Raw genomic sequence first — 22,112 nt, 5'->3', positions numbered from 1 at the left:
TGCTGTACAACACCAGATACTATTCCTCCTATCTAGCTGTAATTTTGCATCCGTTAACAAACCTCTCACTATCCCCCTTTCCCCTTCTTCTTTCCAGCTTCTGGTAAACACCATTCTACTCTCTACTTCTATGGGATCAACTTTCTTAGCTTCTGCATATGAGTAAGAATGCGTGATATCTCTCTTTCCGAGCGTGGCTTCACTTAACATAATATCCTCCAAGCTCATCCATGTTTCTGAGAATGACAGGATTTCATTTGCTTTTTTATGGCCAATAGTACTCCATGGTGTATATATGCTACATTTTCTTTATCCATTCATCTGTTGTTGGACACTTGGGCTGATTCCATATCTTGGCTATTGTGAATAGAGCTGCAATAAACACAGGACTGCAAATCTCTCTTCAATATGCTGATTTTTGTTTTACCTTTGGGTATACTTCCAGCAGTGGGATTGCTGGATCATATGGTAGTTCTATTTGTAGTTGTTTGAGGAACCTCCATACCATTTTCCATAAAGACTACACTAATTTACAGTCCCACCAACAGTGTGGGATGGCTCCCCTTCCTCCACATCCTCACCAGAATTTGTTATTCTCTGTCTTTCTGGTAATAGCCACTCCAGCTGGACCTACTCTCTAAAATTTATTTGTAACCCCAAATGCTTGGTGTACACACACTGAACAGTAAAACATTTGAGTTGACAATGCACACAGTTGCAGCTGAGATCCCACAGAGTGACACTGTGCATTCTTGTCTCAGCCCTCATACTGTAAACAAGTGTGGTCCTCACAGTCTATTGAATACCACATTTTTCGCATTATTGCACTTTTCTTGTTGTTGGTGGTGATTTCGCTGTTTAAAATGGCCCCAAGCATGGTGCTGGGGTGCTGTCTAGTGTCCCTAGGTGCAAGGAGACTGTGACGTGCCTTGTGGAGAAAACACGTGGGTTAGAGAAGCTTTGATCAGGTGCGAGTGATAGTGTACTGAGTTTAATGTTAATGAACCAACACTATCTATTAAATAAGGTGTCTTTCAACAGAAACCCACATTAAACATTATGTATTGATTGGCTGATAAAAATGTTGTGACCAGAGTCTCACAGGAACCTAACCCTGTATTTCCCCTGAGAATCAATGATTTTGCATTTGCTAATTCAGTGTTTTCTAGGACTTTATGGAACACATATTCCATGAATAATGAAAGACTATTATAATTGTAAAGAGAAAAAAACCTGGTATACTGATGAGCAGATCTGCTTTTTTGACCAATGTCCCTCTTTCCACCTTGAACCTTAACATAAGCACCCTCTGCACCAAGCAAATACACCAGCTTGTGACAGAAGATCACGTAGCCTCTAGATTCCTGAAATGTTTAGCAAGTGGCTTCCTGGCATTTGTCATGATCTTGGGGATATAAACTGGAATAAAAAGGTCCCTTTCTTCAGGAGTGACTATAGACAGATAAATAGTATTCCGTGAACTGGAAAGCACTGGTTAAAACACTTTGACCATGTTCTATATTCAAAAATCATGCACCGACAGTGTTGCCTTTCATCTGAGGCTATGGCTGAAAAAGCAGAATGTGTCCAGAAATTCTGTCTGTGCACAGCAGCATGTTAGGTTTGAGGCTGCCCGCTCCACTGCCCGGGGCTTCTCCTATCTGAGCTCTAACATCCATACTCATTAGGAAAAACCAGCACAGGGTGGGTAGGCACCATGAAACAATATGCTCCCCTCCCACAGCTCTCTGTCTGTCCTTAACAGATGCTTCCAACGCACATTTTCTAAGGCCACTAAGCAGTCCTCAGGTGACATAGACACTTGTCAAAAAGTGGCCAAGGGCACGTGCACTTTATTTATTGTTTGCAGTCAGTGCCAATTTAATTCTCCCTGTAGACCAGCTACCCAGCTCTGCAAAGCCATCACACACAGACACTGTAGAATGAGACGTTCCTGAGTTTAATCTGAACTAATCCTTACACAGTCTGGGGATGACAATAGCTACCTTGCTGTGTCATTGGAAAGGTCAAATGAAAAAGGCAGGTGCACAGGGAGGCATTTGTGAAAAGCTCTTTGTTTTTATGAAATGAAGAAAGCTTTGAAGATGATCAGTATGCATGGTGTGCGCCCAATTGCCCGGAACATGCACTCGCGATGTGTTATTTTCTTCCTCCTCAAGCCACTTCACGGTCAAGTGAAAATATCTCAGGCGGCAACGTGGCACCCACTGGAAACCAATGGATTAAATCTGCATACTATGCTTTTTCTTTTCTCACAGTGCTGCATGTGCTGAAGCACTATCTCAGCTTTGCTAAATCTGGACAAACACCCAGCACGTTCTAAAAGCCGTACCAGGTCTGAGATGAACGCAGTTATTCCTCGAGGCGAGCCTGGAGTCCTCTGCAAGGCCCACCCTGCTGACGATTTTTTTTTTCTTGGATATTTTATTATTTTCAATTAACACACAGTACTTGTACGTATCGATGGGGTGCAGAGTAATATTTCTTTTTCTTAATTGATTATGCATATTCATGTTGCACAGAGCTGACCTTCAGCACCTGTGCCCAAGATATGATCACATCAATACTATCAGCAGGCCCACCACCTCAAATTGCAGTTATTCCCTGTGTCCCCCACCCAAACTCTCCCTAACCCTCCTCCTCCCCCCAGAACCCTAGGTCTGCTCTCTCCCTCTGCAAGTCCAATGCTCCACTGTGGTCTGTCTTTCCTTCCTTTTGTCTCTCTTAGCTCCCACTTACGAATGAGGACATGTGGTATTTTTCCCTCCGTGCCTGGCTTATGTCACTCAATACAGTTTTCTCCAAGTTTATCCATGTTGCTGCACATGGCAGAATTACCTCAGTTTCCTTATCCAGCTCTCCATCCATGAACACTTAGGTTGGTTCCAGGTCTTGGCTACTGTAAACAGAGCTGTGGTGAACATGGGAGTGCAGGTGTCCCTGTGACATGATGATTTCCGTTCCTTTGGGTATATACCCAGAAGTGGCATTGCTGGATCGTATGGCAGCTGAACAGACATTTTTCAAGTAATATTTCAACACATGTAGACACTGTAAGATGATCAAATCAGGTTGATTAGCATCTCCATCAGCACAAACACTTTTCAGGATTTATGTGAAGTGAAATAAATCAGGCCCAGAAAGATAAATGCCGCACGTTCTCACTCATAGTGAGAACGATGAAAAAAAAACTATGGAAAAAAAAAGTGAGCTCATAGAAGTAGAGAGTATAATCAAGGTTACTAGAGGCTCAGAAGGGGAAGAGAGAGGTTTGTTTAACGCATATAGTCTTAATTATTCCTTTTAAAATGATTTTTAATTGTGGCAATATAACATAAAATTCATCATCTTAATGATTTTAAAGTACACAGTTCAGCGGCGTGGAGTAAATTCGTGCTGTTTTACAACCATCACATCACCCATCTCCAGAATTCTTTTTGCTTTGCACAACTGAAACTTTGGACTAATTAAACATGGACTCCCTGCTTTCCACATCCCCAACCAATTAGTGACGTTTGCCCTCGATGTTTGAATGGCCTTTGGATGACTACTGTGATGCCTGGCTGGGACCTAACCATGTTGTAATCTAGAGTGTGTATGGAGCCATTATCTGAAATGCAGTGTGTCCCAGGATTACCCTTACTTACTGGAAATCCTTTCCAGAGTGTACGGTCCCCAGGCAAGGTGAGGCTTCTGCAAACTGCCACACACTGCAGCATGATCTGAATACACCTTGACCTCTCATCTCCACCTGAACTTCTTCCCAGAAGAGACAGGAGTCTCTCCAGCTAGCCAAAGATGCTCAGCGATGTTCTGTCTGGGCTCCCCCATTTCTTAGCACTTCAGCTTGTAGCTCTCAGCCCCCTGACTGCACCTCAGGACTCTCCGTTAGGATTTGAAGATCACTGGGGTTCAGGGCATGGATGTTTCTGCGTCTTTGGCCATTTATGCCCTTCATTGAAAGACATACATGATCGCCGTAAGTGACTACCATCTCTGCCTCCTTCCTGCTCAGACCCTGAAGCTTCTCAGACTGCATCCTGGCTTTTCTCTGCACCAGATTTCATCGCTCTCTGCTTCCCCAGCTTTGCAGCTCTCTCTGCACTGGTTTCCCTCCACTCACTTTCTCCCCAGAATCTTCTCTCCAGATCTTCCCACGATTTTCCTTTTCCCCTGGGCCATTTCCTGGGTTCTGTCTTCTACCTCCTGTCCTGGGAGCAAGTCCCTTCCTTTTCCATGGCCTCAATTTTCCCTCATTCCAACGTGTGTCTCCCTCTGATGCTTTTTAAAACAGCTTTATGGAGATAGAATACAGTTACCACCTAAAGCACCTGTTTAAGATGTACAATTCAGTGGTTTTCAGTGCGTTCATTGATATGTGACATGGATATGTGCCAATGTCACCCACAGTCAGTTTAGAACATTTTCATCACCTCAAGAAGAAATCTCATAGCCCTTAGTCATCAACCCGCTATCTTCCCACCGTGCTCCAGCCTTCAGCAACCACTAATGCACTTCCTGTCTGTGGATTTGCCTGTTCCAGATTTTTCTTATAAAGGGAATCATATACCACATGGTCTTCTGTGTCTGGCATCTTTCACTGAGCATGATGTTTTCAAGGTTCATCCATATTGTACCAGGCATCAGAGTTTCGTTCCTTTTCATGGCTGTGTAATATTCCACTGTGTGGATGGACCACATCCTATTCATCCATCCATTCACTGATGGACATTCGGGTTGTTTTATCCATTTATTTATGGACATTTGGCTGTTTACAGATAACAGTGCTATGAACATTCCTTTACAAGCTTTTTTCCCCCTCGTTCAGAATTTATTTATTTACTTATTTTTTGAATTGAAACATAGTTGATTGTACGTATCTGTGGGGTACAGCCTTGAATATCAATACCTGTGTGCAATACGTGATGCTCAAATCAGGTTAATTAGTATATTCAGCATTATACAGTGTAATCATTTCTCATGGTCCTTTACCAATTTCTCCCGTACCCTCCTCTCCACCCCCCCAGCTTCAGTAACCTCAATTCTGTTCTCTCCTTTTGAAAGTTCAATATATTGTTGTCATAATTTTATCTTTCATTTTTGTTTCATACATTTGTTTATTTTTTTCAGCTCCTGTTTATGAGTGAAGACAGGCAGTATTTCTCTTTCTGTGCCTGGCTTATTTCACCTCACGTAATTTTCTCTGAGCTTATCCATGTTGTTGCAAATAGGGGAATTGCATTCTTTTTTATGGCTGAGTAGTATTCCATTGTGTAGATATACCACAATCTCCTTATCCAGTCATCTGTTGAGGAACATTTAGGTTGGCTCCACACCTCGGCTATTGTAAATAGAGCTGTGATGAACATGGGAGGGCAGGTGTCCCTTCGACATGATGATTTCCATTCCTCTGGGTATATCCCCAGCAGTGGGATTGCTGGATCATATGGAAGTTCTATTTGTAGTTTGAAGAATCTCCATGCTGTTTTCCATAGTGGCTGCACCAATTTGCAGTCCCACGAACAGTGTAGAAGGGTTGCCCTTTCTCTGCATCCTCACCAGCATTTGTCATTCTCTGTCTTTTTGATAATGGCCAGCCTAACTGGGGTGAGATGATATCTCCATGTGAACGACTGTTTGTGCTTCTCTTGGATCTCTGACACTTTTGATTCTTACTTTTACAAGCTTCAGTTCTCTGCCCAGTGATGAGACACATTGTCCCATCAAACTGGGTGTATTTCAAACTGAATTATTATGACAACCTACATCTCCTCCTTTGGAATGCTGAAACTTCTCCCGTCTTCTTCCCCCTATCAATAGCGCCACTCTCTCATGGGCTGCCCATGTGGAAAACTCTGCATCAATTTTCTCTCCTCCCTCATGACCATGTTCACACATCATGAACACTACCCCCAGTTGCCTTTTGAGATGTCTTTCTCCAATTCCCAGTATGGTAAGGACATGTTCTTTCACTGAGTGACAGCCTTACCTCTTCACTGTGCAAAGCCAGGAGCTCCCAACAGGAGTCACAAACCGTGTTCTCTGCTCTTTGATTTTTTACGGACCCATCCAAAGAGGAGCGCGCCATTTGTCTCCGTGCTGAGATTGAGGAACACTGCATTTGTGGACCACATGGCATGCACTGGAGATTGTTTGCTCTTTGCATCCACATGCACCCACCTGAAGCAGGAGCCTACCATTCACCTCAGTGCCAAGGCTGAAGAATGCTGCATTTGTGGACCGCGTGGCATGCACTGGAGGACCAGGCCCTCTGGTCTTCTCAGCTTGTGTGTGGTCACTGGCCTAGGCAGGACCTGGGTTCTCCAGCCTGAGTTGGGGACTCAGAAGGGCACAGGTGTGTCTCCAGCTCAGAGTGGTGGCAGAAAGAGACCTCTCTCTGTCTGCAGTTGCTTTCAGCTGTGAATGCTTTCAGGGAGCACCCCGAGCCAAGCAAACAGGTGCTGTCTACTGCACACCAGTCCAGAGCTGAGTGCACTGCTTCACACAGGCCCAGCGTTATCTTCCTGTGCTGGTGGGAGGAACACAGATAGAGCTGCAGGCTCAGTCTAGACCTCCCTTGTAGTGGCTGCTTCCTACAGGTGGGGCCTCAGAAGCAGACTAGGCCAGGGAATGGTGTGGTCGGATGGGAGCTTCATTCTGGAAACAGTGTGGAGGCAAAGATGGGGAGCCACCATGGGATGCCGAGCCTAGGCAAGGGTGATCAGACACAAGTCGGTGCTCATATGCTCATTTTTTGTTTGGAAGAATGGCAGCCCCCTTCAATAAAAGCAGGCAGGGTCCCCAGACAAGCGTTCCACGGAATGGCTTCCTGAGCAGTCCAGTCGCAACACTCATAGCTGAGCATGGCGGGTTTCAATCGTGTTCCTGGTGTGGCAAATAGAATCCCTAGTGAGCTGAGGTGGGAGGTGGGAGACTGTATGCAGAGGAAGGGTCTTCAGTGGAAGGTTGTGTGTTTGTCCTGGAAACAGTGAGTAGGACAGAGTGTGATAAATTGCTACAAAGGACCATATATCCTTGTCTATTCCAAGAGCTTTCCACGGAATGGATAATACTGACGGATCACACACGTATTCTGTGAATGCATGCTCAATTTTTTTCTTCAAATAAAGTACAAATGTGCCGTAAATTAGGAGGAAATGAGTGATAGGGGGTTTTGGGGGGCACCATGTATCTCCTCATTCTAAGAACACCATGATATACTGCAGTCGTGTGGGGTTGTGTGAAGTTTTTGATATTAAAAATGAGTCTTGTTGCTTGATATGATTGAGAATGATGAACGTGTGTGTGGCTGCTCGGAGCAGATGGCTCCCATGATGAATCCTGATGGCAAAAGGCATGAGATATTATCAACTGAATCACGTCTGCTTCAGACGGAACTTCCAACCAGGAAGTTCAGAATCATTTTAAAATATCAATTTTATTATTATTCAGATATACTGAGGCCAACAGATCAGGATATGATGACCTTGAAAAGAGAGTTTGTTAGTTTCCAAGAGGAGGAGGCATCCCATGCCAGGGGAGACACCAGCGTCCATCAGGAGACAGAGAGGGCAGGGAAAAATCATGGGCAAGAGGCTTTATTATGGTTTCTGTAGGAGGAAATTAGAGGGACAGAATGAGCAGGATTAGGGTTGGCTATTGGGAATGATTTTGGCAGGCTCTAGGGTTTCCCTAGTTGTTTGATACCTAACCCTGGGAACATAAGGGCAGGTGGATAGTGGCCCAGAGTTGACAACCCAATAAAGGAGGTGGTGGTGCTGTGGTCTCTGGATTGGTTGGTTCATGCATAAAAGGTACACTCTTAGAAGAGTTCTTTGCTATCTCTAAGAACTAGCTATCCCCAGGACTTGCAGTCTCTCCAGGGTCAGAAAGACCCCCAATGTTAAAGCATCATGTACAGAAACTAGGAGATGTGTCACTATAGGAACCTCCCCCTGTTAAAGGACACTTATGCTGTCTTAGCTGCTTTCAGAGAGATGCCCTGGGGGCCCCCAGATGTACTAAACTGTGAAAGAATGCTGTCTTCCCAGAACACACAGACTTGTGCTTAAAAACAGAAACTCGGGCCGGCCCCATGGCGCACTCAGGAGAGTGCAGCGCTTGGGAGCACAGCGGCACTCCCGCCGCAGGTTCGGATCCTATATAGGGATGGCCGGTGCACTCACTGGCTGAGCGCGGTTCGGGCGACACCAAGCCAAGGGTTGCGATCCCCTTACCGGTCACAAAAAGACAAAAAAACCCCAGAAACTCGCCTGCATGGTAACTCTTGTCTTATTTGTGATTTTTGCAAACAGCCCACTATACACATATTGCTCTCCTCATTAAGCAGAAACACTTGGATTTGAATTGCTGAAAAGCAAAAGAGAGGCATACCTTGACTGTCAAGTGGATCATTCCCTGGTGGCATTCAGGTAGATTTTTATTTTTCTTGTGTTTTTTTTTTTTTAACAAGATTGCCAAAATTCCAAATTCCACTGAAAGATTTCTAATTTCTTGCTGCACACTGAACAAGAAGACATCTTCCCTAATGTGGGTCTTCCCTTTTAAAGTAGTTTTCACTTTTTTGGCAAGTTTTCACTTCCATAGACCTTGGTGTTACTAAACCTCTGCATGCCTTGCTCTCTGGCTATCTGGAAAGAAAACTAGACTCGCAAAACTAAAACAGCAATGAAACTTTTTGTTCTGCCACCTCATCCCATATATGACTTGATATGGATTGTGTCCCCCAAGTTTTATGTATTGGTAGCTTGGTCCCCACTGAAATTTTTGAGGGTGGGAAATCCTATTATGGTCATTGAAAGGTGTGGCCTTGAAGAGGTGATTAGACTGTAGGACCGTGCAGTAGTGGATGGATTAATAATGGTGGTCAGGGGCGTGGTTCTAGGCTTTAAAAGGAGAGCTTATGAGAGTCTCTCTCTCTGGTCCACCATTTTCTGCCATGTGAGACCCCCACATTGCTGTCAAGCCACCATCAAAGAAGACCCTCACCAGATGTGTTCTCTGGACTTTGGACTTCCCAGCCTCTAAAACTGTAAGCAATAAATTTCATTTCTTATGAATTACTCAGTGCCAGGTATTTTGTTTTAAGCAACAAAAATCGACTAACACATACCTATTTTCCACTCAGAAGAACACTCCAGGAAGCCAAGTCCCAGCTGATAATGAATTTTTCTGGTTGTTATCTAGCATAGCAGCCTTGTTCTGCAGAGAAGAAAACGGAGTTCAGTTTTCTCAGCTCCCTGCCCAGTGTTGGTAGAAGGTGCAAGTGCATCAGCCCTGATGGAGAATTTCTGTACCAGGTACAGTAAAGTGAACAACATCCCCTAAAGATATCATGCCCTAATCTCTAGAGCCTGTGAACGTGTGACCTTATGTGCCAGCATGGACTTTGCAGCTATAATGATATTAAAGATTTTGAGATGGGGAGATTATCTTGAATTATTCAGATGGATCCCTGTAATCATAAAGGTCTTTATGAGAGGGTGGAAAAGGGAGATTTGACACAAAAGAAGAGGAGAAGCCACGTAAAGACAGAGGCAGAGACTGGAGTGATGCGGCCACAAGCCCAGGGACACCTGGAGCCACCAGGAGCTGGAAGAGGCAGGAAGGATCCTCCCCTGGAGCCTCTGGAGGGAGCACAGCCCTGCTACGAGATGTGGGTAAGATGCTGTCTCCTCTTGTTTTTCCACCAGGAAGAGGTGTGCCCACTAGGCTTTTTCAACCTGATGCCTTATCTGACCTCAAATGGCTAAATATTATCTTTAGTGCATATGTTCATCCAAGAAAAAGGTTCCCTTACTCCAAGAATGGGTCAGTGTCGAGAATCTTCAAAGCACGGAGACTCTGCTGTTCTCTGAACACTTGAAAACACAGCTGCACCACAGAACAAGATGCCTTCTCAATAAGATTTCCTTAAAAAAGCAGTGTTTGGAATATTTCCACAAAGTATAATTGTGTAAATTGATGGTTTTTATCATTTCTAGCCAGCTAGCTGGCGAGAGGCAAACTCTTTGTGTGTGAGGAGCATTCTTTATGCACCTTCTATTTTCAGCTTATTTCCATAAAGAGGCCTCACTCTGCGCACAAGGAACCTTGTCTAATAATGCATTAACCGCTTCAGAGGGCCAGGGTTCGTCAGCTTGCATAAGCAGATCTCAGACTCCAGGAGCGTTGATGAGGGACACTGCACAGTCCTTGCTGGGAACAACACTCCCCCCACAGCTCTAGAGAAACAGTTCTATGGAGCATTTCAGCATCTGTTACCTTGTTGATTTTGAGTGTTAGGACTATCTTATTAAACATCATCCAAAAGCTTTCCTTTGCCCCACCAGTGACTAATAGTTGGGAACCCCGGGTACAAGACGATTCCTGCAGGTGAATCTTGCCCAGTTTTGATAAATGACAAGAGGACAGATGATAGAAAAGTCCCATCAACTCTCATCTCTTTGAGGTGAGGTCACACCCACGGCTCATGTGCCCAGTGGCTTCATGGCATCGACCATAGTCAGTTGGCATCAGTACATAGTTATGAGCCTGTCCAATGGCAGAGACAGGGGATGAGCTAAACATTCGGGGTGTTGGTTGGTCCTGTAAGCAGATATCATCAGGAGTTTGTATGTAGGTGACCCCTTGCATATCTCACAAGGCAACCTATTGTGAAGAATCAGGAAAGTAGATTCCAGCTGCCGGGCAAGTTGAAGCAGGGTCATACCCCAAACCCAGAGAGCAGGAAATAGGAACCACTACACCCTGCACTGCTGTGTCCTCCACGCCCAGCCCACCTCTTTCCCACAGGGACAAAGCACAGGGGGGGAGCAGGATTGCCCAATGTCAGGTAATCGTATTTGGAAAGTCAGGCGTGCTGCACAGTGGTAGGAACAACTCATCATCTCTGAGGCAGGCATCTCGGAGTCCCCACTTGTCAGGGCCCTGAGAGCTACAGAGGATCACTCATTCACACCCCACACCTCAACCTCTTCCACAGAACGTTCATTTTCAAGACCAAAAATGCTTCCCTGGAGCGGAGCTAGCTCTGTGACGGGCATGTCTCCATCTATGCCACGGGTGAGGGTTCGGCCAGACAGTGGCTGGCATTCCTCTCCAGGTTTGGGATCCTTTAACCCTTCCCCATCCAGAGCTGAGCAGCCAAAAATAGCCAGGGGACAGGCCGTTTTGTGAGACAACCAAGAGGCTGAGGACCAAGTGGAAAGAGCGCGTTGAGAATCTTCAGCCAGGCAGGTGTTACGGCCAACAAAGGCAGAAATAAAAGATCTCGAAGAGCAGGGGAAAAACTCTTAAAGTTAGCTCCCCCCATGAGTTAGGAGAAGAGAGAAGCACACGGGGCAGAAATCAGACTTGAAGGAAGTACGAGCAAGCAAGCCAGCCCTGCATTCGGCATCTCAGTTACATCTCGCAATGATTTCATGTCAATGTTTCCTAGGAAGCCTTTTCTTCTAGGCCCCTGAAAAAAAAATTGAGAGAGTGAAAGAGTGATGTGTGTGGCTTTGTTAAATAATTCATTTATTTTTGATTGTACATATTTACAGGGTACAGAGTTGACTATCACTATTTGTGTGCAGTATGTGCTGAGCAAATCAATATTATGAACATGTTCATTATGACAAATCCTAATTACTTTTTATGTCCCTTTACCCAATTACTCCTTAACCCTTCTGTCCCTCCCCCACCTCTAGTAACTATAGGTCTGTTCTCTCCTTCTCAAAGTTCCACATTTTATTGTGGTCTTGTCTTTTTTTCTTTCTTTCTTTTTCTTTCTCTCTGTCTCTCTCTGTCTCTGTCTCTCTCTCTCCCCCTGCACTTCCTTCGTATCTTACCTTCCACTTATGAGTGAGGACGTGGTATTTTCTCCTTGTGTCTGGCTTATTTCACTTACCATAATTTTGTCCAAGCTCATCCATGTTGTTGCAAATGGCAGGATTTCATTCTTTTTTTTTTTTTTTTTTGCAGAGTAGTATTCCATGGTGTGTATATACCACACTTTCCTTATCCAATCATCCATTGATGGACATTCAGGTTGGTTCCATGTCTTGGTATTGTAAACAGAGCTGCAATCAACACGGGAGTGCAGGTGTCCCTTTGACATGATGATTTCCATTACTTTGTGTATATACCCAGAAGTGGCATTGCTGGATCATATGTGGCTTTTCTAATGAATCACTTTGATAAGGGAAGTTGTCAACACCAGCTGGTCCAGACTTTTGAATTTTGGTCCTACTCCAATAAAGAACGTACACAAAAGTCTTAGACATACTTAAAGTCATGAGTACCTTAGAATGATTGATCAACTAATCCTCTAGATAGCCTATGAATACTCAAGTAGCTATACTTCTTTAAAGTCCTTGAAAGAGAATTAGAAGGATCAGTGGTTTTATGTATTTCCATGTTTCTTCCCTGCCCCCGCTTTTACTCCTATTCTGCTTAATGTCTGAATAGTGGTTTTCCAAAAGGTATGTCTATGTCCTAATGCTTCATACATGGGAGTTGTGACCTTATTTTGTGAAAGGGTCTTTTCAGAGGCAGTTAAGGTAGAAATCTCAAGAAGAGCTTGTTATTGAGTGCATCCAAGTCCAAGGGCAGGTGTCTTTATAACAGATAGAAAAGGAAAAGACACAGGTAGAGAAAGTCATGTGAAGAGAAAGGCAGACATCAAGGTGATGTATCAATAAGTTCAGAAGCACCTGGAACCTTGGGAAGTTGGGAGGTAGTCATGGGACAGATCCTTCCCTTAAAACCCTCCGAAGGAATCAACTCTCCCAAATGCTTTGACCTCAGACTTCTGTTTTCCAAAACTGGGGAATAATACATTTTATTTCTTTGCATCACCCAGTTTACGTATAATTGTTACAGTAAATTCATGGAATGAATACAAATTCCAACACAAACTTATCTCTTTGAGAACTCTCTCAAAAAGACTCTGCACAACAGTCACTGCCCCATCTGAAATCCCAAACCTCTTTCTTATACTTCTGTGATAGCCATGACGTGTGTCCCTTATGCACAGATGCTTTATTATTCATGCATCAATGTAAACTCCTTGAGAAGGAGACCAAGATTTGAGTCCTCACATAACCACGTCTTGCACGTGGAGAGTGATAAGTAAATGTCTGCAGAGAGAGTGCATTAGCAGGTGCTCAGAGCATGCTGTACCCTGTGTACTAACGAGCCTCTGCCACTGACAGGAATCTAATGGTCACAATCAATTAATTCTCCCTGTGAGTCATCCAAGGTTAATTTTAGCTTCCGAAACTGTCTCCTGCCAGATCAGATACACTTGGTCTTTTTAGATCCTATCCTCTGGTTTTTGATGGGACTTTACTACATGGAAGCTGGACTATTTATTCCATTGACCAAGCAGCTGATGGATATTGATCAATTTTTTCTAGGGCTACCAGATCATGATGAGAAAATCCAACTGATGGAGTTAGGATGTGTTGTTCCCTCCAAAACTCATATGGAAATTTGATCTGTAATGTGGCAGTGTTGGAAACTGATTGAGTCATGGGAGTGGATCCCTCATGAATGAATTAACACTCTCCCTGGGGAAGGGGGAATAAATGAGTGAGTTCTTGCCCTATTAGTTCCCATGAGAGCTGGTTATTTAAAACACCCTGGCACATCCCCTCTCTCTCTTGTTTCCTCTTGCCATGTGATCTGCTTGTACCCACTGCTGCCTGCCACTTTCTGCCATGAGTAGAAGGAGCTTGAGGCCCCTTCCAGACGCAGCTGTCCCAGAATCGTAAACCAAATAAACCTCTTTTCCTTATAAATTACCCAGTCTCAGGTATTCTGTTATAGCAACACAAAACAGACTAATACACCAACATTTTGTGGTTGCCCTGAGTAGTCTTCATTTGGCCAGCATGGAAGACTTTGCTACACAACTTGCAAGAGTAGAGAACAGAACCTAAACACATACATGAAGAAGAATTTGAGAGATGAGTCATTGACCAGCCCCATTTGTAGTTAGAGAAAGAACTTACTATGAAACTCACTCAAATAGCTCAGGTTAGGGTGTCCATTTAGAAAAACAAAGAACATTCTGAATTCTCTCGGTTTCTTGAGAAATACCCTGGGTGTTGGAGAAAAATAAGGCAGCCTTATGTACACAGATATGTTCTGTAGTTTGCCGGTTGTCCCGATGCTGGAAAACAGAACATGAAATTCACCAGGGTAAATGTCACCATCAATATCCATCTGCCATAATCAATAAAGAGGCAGACCATGCTGGCTTTGGAAGACTGTCTGCTTATGTCATGGGATTACTCTGTCACCAGGTGAGCAGTGACCTCAGTCGATGGATTATCACCTAATTACTACGATTAGAATTGATGACGGAGAAATTTTGCTGAAGAGGGCAAGATAAACAGCTGGAGGAATGGATCCCCGAAATTCAGAGATTATGATAATCAGGAAGGAAGAGGCTGGATGTGCTCCCTTGGGGACTTAGGACTTGGCAAAAGCAGTTATAAAGTGCTTAGGGAAAAAAAGCAGGAATAGTTACATGGCAGAAAGGGTAGGCAGCAATGTAATTCTGACTGTGTAATGAGAAAGAAACACGGTCATATAGTTGGGTCTTGACCTATTTCTTTGGCTATCTTTCAGTTTGTGAATTAGACTGTAGCATTTTAATTTTTTTTTCAAAACGATTGTAAACTGTATCATTAGGCTCATGTTTGATGTAAAATATTAATTACTAACTGGGATGCCATCTCATAAAATTTCAACATATGGTGTCTGTACCTTGACCTTTTTAATAACCTCAAACTAGGAAAGAAATTTGAAATGTTTAGTGGTCCCAGACATTCATCGACTCACTTTCCTGCTGGATAAAAAAAAAAAAAAAAAAGAGCTAAAAAAGAAATTAGAATGAATATTTCATATATGCTTGCATTCAACTCTCTGTTGCTGAAACTAGACAAACCATAAGCACGTGCTGTGATTCCTAAAACCCAACGATAGCCCCACAATCCTGACTGTGCCTGACGTTGTTTAGGCATCTAATCCCCTTTTGCAATTTCTAACAGCAAGAATGTGTCGTGTGTTTTCTTCCCCTCCCTTGTGAATGGCCACAGTAGCTTAGCTCCTGTGGTATTTTCTAAAGTAAATTAGAAATAAAGAAGGTGCACTCATGCCCAGCCTACTAAACCTCATGGTCACACACAAGCTTCCATCGAACTACATTGCTCTGTCTCCCCTTACAGCAACCCACTGCCACCGTTTATTTTAGGATTAGTAGATTTTCCCAAAAGCTAAAATAAGTCTTCGCAAAGCAACGAGAAACCTGTGAGAACTAATTGACAGTGGGCTGCTTGTCAGATTTTTGGCAGCTCAGAGCAGCCATGGCTTCTGCCACTCATTTTTGCAAACAGCCAAGACACCGTTCCTGTGTGTGGGCCCTCTCATTAGTCAGCATCTCTAGCTTTGTCCGAGGGTGGCCCTCGTGACACAGCTGGAAGAAAACATCTTAAGTGTTTAAAAAACAATCCAACATCCAGAGAGTGAAACTTAAGACCTCCCTTGGCAATTCGTTCTTGGACCTAATAATTGTAACAAGCAGTAATTTCTTGTTAATCTCTAAACTAAAACCATGTCTACAATGGAGTTCACCATCTGATGAAAATAGTACTCATTTATTTGCTAAACCCGTATCCCTGCGTCTATGCCATCTGGGTCCAACTCCATTCTGTAACCTGGTCTTTGATGGCTTCTACTGACAAGCGTGCATGTCCAGATCCCCCTGTGATTTGCTTCCTGTCCACATGTACCCTATCTGTCATGGACACTCTGTCCATCCTCTTCTCTGTCCTCACAGCTCCCAGCTGGGCTGCCATGATTCTGCTCGGTCTTGGGTTTCCTTTCATCTCCTTCCAGCTTCGTCTCTGCCTCATGGTCTTCCAATGCCTACATTCATCCTACTCCCCTTTACTTCCCCCAATGGCCAGGATTCCTCCATACTTGGTTCTTTTTCCTCTCCTTGGCCGTGTGAATACTGTGGACTTTTGCCCTTGAGATCCCTGTATTTGATCTGAATTCTCCCCAGGCCTTCTTTGTGAACCCGGGCACATCACTTTGCCCTCTGTGCCTCTTGAGTATTTCTACAGATGGGGATAGTCATGGTACCTAACTTATGTTTTGGGGTTTTTTTTCCCAGTTTTTGTGAAGACTGAATGGATGAGTTCATGTGACTCTCATACAGCCAAGTCCAATGCTTGCTGAGGTCTCAGGGGCTATCACCTCTATGATGATAATGTTTGGTTTTGGAGAGTGGATTTTGCTTCAAAGTCTCAATCTTCTAACTCCACTGTGCAAATAACTCTCAAAATTTTATCTCTAGCTGTGGGCTTTTCTTAACGACCACAGATCTTTTCTATAAATACCATTTTAGTTTGAAATTGTCACCTCAAAGTCACTATGTACTAGCCTGCACTGATTAGTATTATTAGTATTAATTATTATTATCATTATTTTTCTTTGCCCTCTGCATTTCCAGACCAGGTCAGAAATACCACTGCTTTTATTGCTAAGTCTAGTTGACTCAGTTTATATTGAAATTAAATGTAACAGCTGTAAGCTGAGGAAAAGCTCAGCCAGAAGGAACAATACAATATCATAGAATCTCTGATGCTTCCTAGACAAGAAACCTGCATGAAGTTATATCTTACCCTCAGTCTTGCAGGCTTAGAAACAAGGGTCAAAAAGACTATATGATAGGGATCAATTCGTGGTATCCCAGTTTACAAGGGACCAACTTCTGAGCCATACGTTACTCTTCAATTTGCTGTAGGAAATCCTCTGTGGATCAGGCCAGGCTAGCCACACTGTCTCCAAGAAGGCATATCTGCATGAGGAGCTATGCATGAGCAGAAGAGAAATCAGTGTCAAGGAAAGCTGAATGGGAATAAATAGTATAATTGAGAGACAATCTAACACATCTCTCTCTCTGCTTATTGGGGCCTGTTTACCACCACATATAGATACTTGCATTAGTTATCATTAGATTTGGCTACGAATGTCAGAAAAATCCAAATAACACTGTCTTACACAAGATGATAGTACGGAAACCTGTTGACTGTTTAACCCCAAGCATGAACTAAACATCAACCTGCTCAACCATAGAAACACATACACACACACACACACGCAAATATAAATACATATGTCACACATCAATATATGTATAAAAGAATGAAATGTTCACTCAGTAGAATTTCAATAAATTGTCAATATAACTCAATATCCTCAGAGATTCATGTGATTCTATATATACATATACACAAATACACATGAATATATATGTGACATATTAACATATGTATATAAGATTCATTTATCGTTACGATGTATTATCTACTACAGATTGAACAGCTCTAAACCTAAAATCCGATATCCAAAATGCTCCAAAATTTGCAACTTTTTTTTTAGCACCGACATAATGCCACAAGTGGAAAATTCCACCCCTGACCTCACGTGGAGGGTCACAGTAAGAACACAGGTGCAGAACACACGGTTTATTCAACATCCCCACAGGAAAAATGACCTTCCCCAAATCCTTCAGCTGTTGCTGTTTCACAGCTGACACAGGTTTTCTGGCGATGCTACTGTGCTGCTTCGTTGAATGTTGTATAAAATTACCTGCAGGCTATGTAGATAAGTTGTATATAAAACAGAAATAAACTTTTCATTTGTATAATAATGCATAAGATATAATCTGTGTGTGCATGTATATGTATGTGTGCGTATATGATATGTGTATGTATGCATGTATATGTGTACACACACAGATGTATATGTATACACACATGCTTATATGCATGAATATATATGCACACTTCTGTGTGTGTAAATATATAATCACACAAGCCCCTTAGGATATCAAGTTATACATACAACTTACTAACATCCATCATAGGAATCCTTCAATGTTCCACTGAACATTCTGGACAACGTTCATCTAACCTGCCTGTTTCTTTGCTAATTAGCACAGCCATGCTGCACACCTGGAAGGATGGGATTTAACTGGATCACCACTTGCTAAACCACAGTCACATTCCCTTCTGCCTCCAGGAGGTCAGTGCCAGGTCACTTTGATTGGAGTTTTAGGTGTTCCCCAACTCTTCAATGAAACAGTTGTAGACAGTCTCTTGGTATTCTTGGGCAGCCCTACTTCTTGTACTATCAAGTTTTTAGGGGGAGATGCTGCACAGATGCCCCTGTGTGAAACGTGATCCTGGACACACTGTGGAAGCTATTTTTCCTGTCCCTTCTAGACTGAAAGAGTCATTCCATACTCTCACCACTCTGTAAGAACCAGCTCACCTTCTTGGTTTGCTTCCACTTAAACCATGTAAGGGCAAAGAAAGTGGCACCTGTCCCTCCAGCTTTTCAACTCCAATGGTATTCAAAGATGGTGGTTGTCGGTTACTCTGTTAATTCAGAGGGCATTAGATCATGGTGATTGGATGCCAGTAGCTTAAATCCCTAACTTAAGATGTCTTTTCCCTCAAGAGAAGTCAGAAATGGTGTTCCCACTGGAGTCAGTACCTGCTAACTCCCCAGTCTCTGCACAGCTTGTATGACAGCCAACAGCTGCCTCTGTCACCCATATCTGTTTAGTTTTCTTTTCTCTTTTGTCTGTATCTGTTGAGTTTTCTCTCCTCCGTCATCCATATCTGTTGAGTTTTCCTTCCTTTCTCATCCATATCCATTGAATTTTCTTTCCTCTGCTGTCTATATTTGTTCAGTTCATCTCACCCTCCTGGACATTATATTGGAGAGACTCTTTACTATTTCTTTTTGCTCTACAAGGAAATTAAAGCTAAGCTTCAAAAAGAGTTGACTGTTTTCTATAGCCAAACCATAGGCTTTGTCATACTCTGTAAGGTTGGCTTGTGGGGGATCACTTTCCTTTAAAAGTACACCATTCAGAGTAGTCAAGAGATGGAATCAACTCCAATGGCCATCAGTGGATGAATGGGTAAAGAAACTGTGGTAGGTATATGCAATGGAATAGTACTCAGCTATAGAAATGAATATCCTATCATTTACAGCAACATGGATGGAACTGGAGACCCTCGTGCTGAGTGAAGTAAGTCAGGCACAGAAAGATAAATGCCACATGATCTCACTCATATGTGGAATCTAAAAAAGAAAAAAAGTGGTGCTCATAGAAGTAGAGAGTAGAATATTGGTAACCAGAGGCCTGGAAGGGACGGGATTAGTTGGGGAGAGAACTAGTGAGTTAACAGATACAAAATTATGCTATCTACCCTAAGTGAATCATGGTGGTGTATATGCATGTATTGAAACAGCACAATGTCACAACACAACACCACAAATATGTACAAGTAAATGTTAAAATATTCTGAATTAGAAAAAGTATAAACAAATGACAACAAACAACAATAACAAAAAGTTTGACCATCCCTCAAACACGTCTTTATGGATGTCTTGCTTCTTCTGTTAAGCTTCTCTTTCTCTCTGGTTCATGCAACAATCTTTATTGGCAACACTGACATCTCTCCCTGCTGCCCACATCTTCCATCAGTTTACTCTAGCTTAGAAACACAATGATTTTTCAGAGGAAACAAATGTTAAGAACTCACCGCTCCCTTTGAAGAGGAACTGATTCTGGAATTTCCATGAGTGTTACATTCCTTTACCTCTCTTGCCTTTTTGCAAAATCTCTCTTGCATCTTTGTTTTTCTACCATCACCCTCCTACTGTGAGCTGTTCTTGCCAAAGCTCGGTTTCAGCAGTGGCCTCCTAACTGGTTTCCCTTCATCCAGCCTCTCCTTACTGGAATTCAGGTGGTGCACAAGAGTGATCCTCCACTACCCCGTGCCTCCACTAGTTCCTCATAGCCTACAATGGTGTGGCCACCTGTTCAAGGCCTTCTGTCCTCAGTTTCCCCAGATCACTCATTGGCCACAGCCTGCCACGTGTTTTGCAGCTGCTCTGATGTCCATATTTTTCCTTGAACAGCCCCTCCTGAATAAGAGTTGCCATATGCTTCCCATATCCCCTCTGCCTTGGATGTTCATTTTGCCCTCCACTGGCGTAAATGCCACACTCATTCCAGCTTTCACTCAAGTTCAACTTCACTTCTGCACCATCTCTTTAGCTTTCACCCTTGGATTTCATGTTCCTTGTCTTGGTCCTTATCTTTTCCTGAAGAGCCCTTCTCTGCCCTCTTCCTACACTGCCTCTCACAGGCTTATTTCCAGGCCCATTCCTAGATCAACCTGGACTTGAGTGAGGGAGCTTTTAGGCTGGCCGTGGAGAAAGCCCTTCTTGTATCAGCACCCTCAAGGAGAGGGTAGAATTTTGTCCCTGCTCTCATGAGAATTCCTGAGAAGGAGTGACTTGGTACTGATCAATGGTTGCTTAGTAGAGCCTTGCCTTTGTGCTTTGTTCTTCTAAGTAAGGGATTGTTGTATCTAAGTTACTGAGCTCAAGCTTCTCTCCCTTCCCTGTGTTCCCAAGTTCTTTCTTCCTGGAGCCCTGACTCTGACTGGGAGGCTGGAAACCTGTTAACTGGACCATATCCTTGGGGCCTGTGTCCTCAAGGCCGGGAAAGTTCCTGATACCTTGTGCATGCATGTTGAGTGGATGAGTGGGTAGTTGGGTGGAGGGGTGAGTGGGTGGGTGAAGGGATAGATGAATGGATGGATAGTTGGATAGATGGATGGGTGGAGAGTTGGATGAGTGGATGGGTGGGTAGTTGGATGGATGGATATGTGGATGGATAGAGGTATGGAAGGATGGGTGCTAGTTAGATGGATAGATGGGTGGATAGTTGGATGGATGGATCGGTGGAGAGTTGGATGAATGGATGGATTGGTGGAGAGTTGGATGGGTTGATGGGTGGGTAGTTGGATGGATGGATATGTGGGTGGATAGAGGTATGGAAGGATGGGTGTTAGTTAGATGGATAAATGGGTGTGTAGTTGGATGGATGGATCGGTGGAGAGTTGGATGAATGGATGGATTGGTGGAGAGTTGGATGGGTTGATGGGTGGGTAGTTGGATGGATGGATATGTGGGTGGATAGAGGTATGGAAGGATGGGTGTTAGTTAGATGGATAAATGGGTGTGTAGTTGGATGGATGGATGGATTGGTGGAGAGTTGGATGGGTGGATGGGTGGGTAGTTGAATGAATGGATGGATGGATGGGTGGATGAATAGGTGAGTGAACAAATCAGTAGCTGAATGGGTGGATATGTGCATGAGTGTAGGAATGGGTGGGTGGGTGGACTAATGGATTGATGGCTCATCCAAATGGCAAGAGCCTCCCTGACTGTATTTCCAAAGTTTCCTGCCTGGCTTTTCCTCACCAGGCTCCACCCACCTGGACAGACACCATCCCACTTTACCTTGGCAGCCTGGTGATGTTCACCTACTGAAGAATTATTTGAACTTGTGGACTTCCAGGCTGGCCTTGTTCGTCACACCTGCCACCTGAGCTGTCCTCCAAGATTCACTGGGGTTTGAGTTCAAGCTCTGACATTGCTTAGAATATACCACCAGGACTCATTAACGGGACAAAGTCCAGCCATCAGTCATAGTACCTCAGAATGGATTGACACATTTGACACCCTTGGGTTTTTGTGGCTCCTCCATGGGACCCAGATGTGGAATCATCTGTGGCCGTGAGAAGATTTGTATCTATGGTTGAGTCAGATGTAGCCACATCCAATCTAAATAAATGCCATTGTTTTTTATTTTCTCAACTAGCTCTTTTTCTTCCTCTATCTTCACAGCTTTGCTAGATTCCTCCTACCCACATCTAAGTTCAATCTAACAGATGCACACCATACATCTAATGCTGCTATTTCAAAATTAGTTTAGGGGTCAGAGTAAGTGTTTTAGGATCCAGATGGCCATAAGTAGAGACAGCTCATCGCTACTCCTGTTATTTCTCCCAGAAGAGTGAAGCAAGAGAAATTAATGTTTCTATGTTCAGGACAACAACGTCCTCCTGAGGGAAACCAATACTTTTTGAAGGGAAGCAAAGAAACAAAGAGATGATATCCAGTTCTGTTTTTTATTA

General features: G+C 43.5%; 1 protein-coding gene across 5 annotated transcripts in view; it reads left to right on the top strand.

Moving 5' to 3' along the window:
* DHRSX (dehydrogenase/reductase X-linked) overlaps positions 1–22,112 on the top strand; it is a 284,280-nt gene that overhangs the window by 235,111 nt on the left and 27,057 nt on the right. Inside the window, exon 10 of one of the 5 annotated variants that reach the window (XR_010022423.1) lies at positions 8,337–8,422. The exons of 3 other annotated variants lie outside the window; for them this stretch is intronic. The gene's annotated coding sequence lies outside the window, so the exon portion shown is untranslated. Of the gene's footprint in view, positions 1–97; positions 318–8,336; positions 8,423–22,112 lie in introns of those variants that run through there. One more of the 5 variants, XR_010022424.1, reaches the window with a different exon arrangement.

Source organism: Cynocephalus volans, chromosome X, assembly GCF_027409185.1.
Source record: "Cynocephalus volans isolate mCynVol1 chromosome X, mCynVol1.pri, whole genome shotgun sequence".
Taxonomy (NCBI): domain Eukaryota; kingdom Metazoa; phylum Chordata; class Mammalia; order Dermoptera; family Cynocephalidae; genus Cynocephalus; species Cynocephalus volans.
This window is presented reverse-complemented; position numbering and strand designations above follow the sequence as displayed.